The 4,551-nt window shown below is 36.7% G+C and overlaps 1 pseudogene; it reads right to left on the bottom strand.

Moving 5' to 3' along the window:
• Positions 1–1,547: 1,547 nt before the first annotated feature.
• On the bottom strand, positions 1,548–2,134 carry LOC141584989 (high mobility group protein B3 pseudogene; annotated as a pseudogene).
• Between the last annotated feature and the right edge of the window lie 2,417 nt (positions 2,135–4,551).

The following is a 4,551-nucleotide window of genomic DNA, read 5'->3' as shown; positions in this document are numbered from 1 at the left end:
GAGCAGGCTGGCCTCTAGGCCATTTATTGTGGTTAAATATGCAAAAAAAACTAGAAAAGATTGTATTGTTCTAAAACACCCAGCAGACAGAAACTATCAAGTATCTGTACATACTTAATAAGGAAAAATTATATTCCTCTTGTGTTATACCTCACATTTTTGATTCTAGATAAATGTTTTCATATCCATTTCATATTAATTAAATACATAACTTTTCTATATTAAAACTACATTGAAAACATTTATTTTGCAAGTAAATAGTAAGCAAAATGTGAGTCAAGCCAATGTAGTGTAGAAAGTATGTTAAATAAATCACATGTAAAATGAACCCAAAATATAAACTGTTATCTCTCTTCATTTATCAAGCATAAATGCTCTTGCATTTTGTTTTCATCACAGAAAAATATAACATTAAATTAATGGTGGCTTGTTTCCTCCCTTCCTCCCACCTTGGTTCTTAAATGCCAAAGGATAGCGTCTACTCTCTGTTTCGTAAATGGAGACCTTGGTATGTCTTGGCAACTTTCCTTCCAGGAGTTAGGGAGCATCACTTCTGGCAGCACTCCATAAAGATGTCAGAAACCATATTGATCAAGGAAGGCGGAATGGCCCGTGGACTCATTGCAATTCATTATTGATTAGGCCACTCTGTCACGTTAACTGGAAACTAATGCTTTCACTTGAGTTTGGAGTCATCCTCCTTTCAGGTGGAGGGAGTTTGGTTTAATCCCACTGTTTTTTTAAGTGCATCTCCAGCTCCAAGTCTACCCACAATGTTCTGTCTGTGTCCTTAATGCAGAGCACTTCTAGTCGTCTTGAACCGGCCAGCTGTAACCCGTCATTGGTAGTTTGAGGTCCAGTTTTTCCCTCTGACCACACAATGGAAGGTTGGAACGGTTTTGTAATTCAGACGTATGCTTTCGTCTAAGGTGATTTTGCTTTCTTAACACCATTTTCACTCCTGTTCCCTCCCCTAAAATTATTTTTAATACACATCATTAACGAAAAGTAATCCCATTAGCTGCTCAGAAGAAAGTATCTGTCATATGAAGTAATATGATGCTGAAATTTCAGGACTACTGTAACTGTTATAAAGATATGTAGTTCAGTAAAGATGATAAATTATAAATTAATATTATATTGAATAACAAAATGTAATCTAATTTTACAAAAAGAATGGAAACATGATAAAATAATAAAATAGATGAGGAAATTGAGGAATGGGAAGATAACAGAATTACTCTGATTCCCCCTGCTAGACATGGTAATTTTTTTTTTTTTTTGAGAACTCGAGAGTGCCTTTTCATTTTAAAAATGTTTGGAAATATGTACAACTTTGATACAGTTTCAGGGTGCTCCAGACACCCATGGCCACTTCATATAAGCCACTGACAATCTCTAGAGCACTTTGAGAGACTACAAAATGATCGTGATCAAATTTTGTTATCAAACCTAATGAGGGAAACAGGCACTTCTCAAATAAGACGTGCCAATTACGGCGCTCCCCTACTCTTAAGTATTTACAAGGAGACAGATGAACAGTTGCTTTATTCATCCTTCTCCTCCCCTTCTTCCTCCTCATCCTTTTCATCTTCCTCTTCCACCTTTTTCTGGGCAACTTTAGCAGGACCCTTTGCACCATCAAACTTTCCTTTCAACTTAGAGTCAGCAACATCCTTCTCATACTTCCCCTTCAGCTTTGCTGCCTTAGTGATGGAAGGCTGCTTTTCGCTGTCATTTAGATTGTTCCACATCTCACCCAGCTTTTTTTGCCATGTCTCCAATAGAGATGTCAGGGTCTGTGGATCTGATCTTGGGGTAGAATTCTGAACAGAACAGGAAGAATCCGACGGTGGCTTTTGGGGGTCATTAGGATCCTTCTTTTTCTTGCCCCCCTTAGCTGGTTCATAATCCTTCATTTCCCGATCATAGCACACTTTATTCGCCTTTGCCATTTCATCAAATTTAGATTTCTCTTTCCCAGACATTGTCTTCCACCTCTCAGAGCATTTCCTGGAAAATTCTGCAAAATTGACAGGGACATCTGGGTTTTTCTTCTTATGTTCTTCTCAGCACGTCTGCACAAAGAAGCAGACATCATGTCCTTTGGTTTCTTGGGGTCACCTTTAGCCATCCTGACTGTATTATTCGCTGCTCTGGGCAGCACAGCGGCATTGCAATTTTTAATGCCCTATTACTTGTTATTATATCACCATCTTGGTGTTTTTGAAAGGATTTCTGAATGTTTCTGCAAAAATCCCCATGGAAAAGATTTGGAAAACAAGTACATTTGGTAAAAGCCATATATCATAAACCCTGCCAAATAATACATAAGGCACATTAGTATATTAATGACTTCACAGTAAAGAAACTTGAGTTTATGTTGCCCAAACTTATTTGAATGTCTTTGTCTTTCTTATTATATTTTTATAATTGTTTATATATATATATATATATATATATATATAGCCAATTAATAACCTGAGGATGTAGTGTTCTCTGGAGCACATTTTAGGAAATACTATGCTAGCTTTTATCGCTGGTGTAAAGGAGTTGGGGGCAAAACCAGGAAAATATTGCCCATGGAATTAAATGGGGAAAAGAAGTTTTACAGAAGGGACGGTAGTGATTCACAGAAAGTTAAAAAAGATGAGGGGTGGCCAACCACTGCAGCTCACACCTGTATTCCCATCACTTTGAGAGGCCGAGGTGGGCAGATAACCTGAGGTCAGGAGTTCGTGACCAGTCTGGCCAACATGCCAAAACCCCATCTCTACTAAAAATACAAAAATTAGCTGCAAGTGGAGGCACGTGCCTGTAATCCCAGCTACTTGGGAGGCTGAGGCAGGAGAATCATTTGAACCTGGGAAGTGGAGGTTGCAATGAGCCCAGATTGCAACAAAGCAAGACTGTATCCAAAAAAAAAAGAAAAATTCCAGAAGGCTTTAAAAAAAATTGAAAGGCTGATTATAAAATTCATAGAAAATACAAATGACCTGAATTTTCAAGAAAAATTTGAAAAATAACAAAACTGGAGAAATAACACTACCTAATAGATTTTATAAAGGCATTGTAATAAATGTTGTGTAGAATTGGTGCCATGAGAGAAGACAAACAAGTCAATAACTCAATATTCCAGAGACAGAGGAAAACTTGAATCTTTATATTGAGAAAGCTCCCTGAGTATTCAGCACAATATATATTTATGTAAAAATTACTATTTTGTTCTCTTTCTAATAACTGGATGTTGTACCCAATTATTAGGAATTAGGGTTGGGATGTTCTAAAATTTTGCAATTTTTGCATCAATATATATTGTGCTACAATAATTATTGTGACCAATTATTAGGAATTACTAATTCCTAATTATGGGGTACAGTATTCAGATATGACATCTGGGAGTCCTAAATTTCTAAAGTTTTGCTATAAATATTGTTAGAAAACAGGATTATTTAAAATCAGAAGAAGACAAAAGTATAAAAACTTTTATTTCAAGATTGCAGAACAAAGTTATAAAATAATGTGTAGAGAAATGGAAATATGCTAAGCACCACTCCACTCTAAAAAGAAGTTTGATAGGCGATTTCATGCTACAGGATATCAATTTCAGTAAAATTTCAGTTAGAGTATAAACTACCCTAGTTGCAAGTGAGAATGCCAAAATGAAAATTTAGAAAAAAGAAAAGTGGTGGTCAGAAATGGCCAACATAGGGTGAGAGACACGAAGTCAACTACTCTAAATACAAATGTCTTGGACTAACCATAATGTGCTTCATCTGGGACACTTTGTTTTACTCAGCTGTTGTGTGACCAAAGTTAGAGTGAGTATTGCTTCTTAACCCTGTGAGAGAATACAACCAAGTAGGTTGTCTTTTTCTGGTCTGGATTAGGTAAGCGGTCTGGTCTGGGGGTGCCTTGGGTGCTGCTTGGTCGTGCTGTAACACAGCAGAGAGAGTGGACAGAATGGGATGGTAGCTCAGGGAGTCCTGCATCCTGCCCTTAAGACAGTAGAAAACAGCCAAGAGAAACCTATCTCTGTTGTACAAGCTCAATGTGCACTACAAGGACAGCGGGCTTAGCTCCGCTTTCAAGTCAGGGTCTGGCTGATTACTTTGTTACTGTTTTTTAAGGCATCATATAGTCTATAAATTGTGTGCCATGTTCAAGGTCATCTATTTAGCACAAGTGTTTGGTATTCTCATAATCCTTAATTGCTGGCATTTCCTAGAACTTGGATCACTCTTCATCACATATCAGGGGATTTTTCAAAACACAATTGTTGAAAAAGACCTGTATGTCTTTACATTATGACGGATAGTACTGTTTGCACAGAAATCACATGACTCTGCCTCATAGCATAAATTGCATTCACAAGAAAATATTTATTTGTTCTAAAGAGACTCCATGGAGTTCCTTATTAAACAGTATTTTGCAAACTGAAACCTGCTCGAAAGAAATTTCCTTATTAATTCATAAAATATATTAATTTTTAGTAATCAAGGTACATTTTATAGAGCACTGAAACTGTGTTTGTTATGTTTGTCAATATAA

The sequence above is a fragment of the Saimiri boliviensis genome, chromosome 7, assembly GCF_048565385.1.
Source record: "Saimiri boliviensis isolate mSaiBol1 chromosome 7, mSaiBol1.pri, whole genome shotgun sequence".
NCBI classification, from domain to species: domain Eukaryota; kingdom Metazoa; phylum Chordata; class Mammalia; order Primates; family Cebidae; genus Saimiri; species Saimiri boliviensis.
This window is presented reverse-complemented; position numbering and strand designations above follow the sequence as displayed.